Consider the following 396-nt stretch of genomic DNA (forward strand, 5'->3'; position numbering starts at 1 on the left):
GATCGGCAAAAATTCCTTCCGGCAAGTGCACCGGTTATCGTCAAGTAAAAACTCACAATAGAGTGAGGTCGAATCCCACAAGGATTGGTTGAGTGAGCAATTCGGATTAGAAGTGTGTTCTAGTTGAGCGGAATCAAGATTTAGATGAGAATTGCGGAATGTAAAATTTGCGGGAAACGTAAATGGCAAGAAATTGAAATTGCGAAATCTTAAATTGCATGAATTAAAGAGCGAGAAGCTAAATTGCTGAAATTAAAAAGGGATCAGGGTGATTGCATGAATTTAATTGCAGAATGTAAGAGAAAGTGGTAGATCAGAAATGGGGAATTCATTGGGTTTCAGGAGATATTGAGATCTCCGAATCAAAACAATTTTTATCCCTTCCTCAACCAATGC

Source organism: Arachis duranensis, chromosome 9, assembly GCF_000817695.3.
Source record: "Arachis duranensis cultivar V14167 chromosome 9, aradu.V14167.gnm2.J7QH, whole genome shotgun sequence".
In the NCBI taxonomy this organism is placed as follows: domain Eukaryota; kingdom Viridiplantae; phylum Streptophyta; class Magnoliopsida; order Fabales; family Fabaceae; genus Arachis; species Arachis duranensis.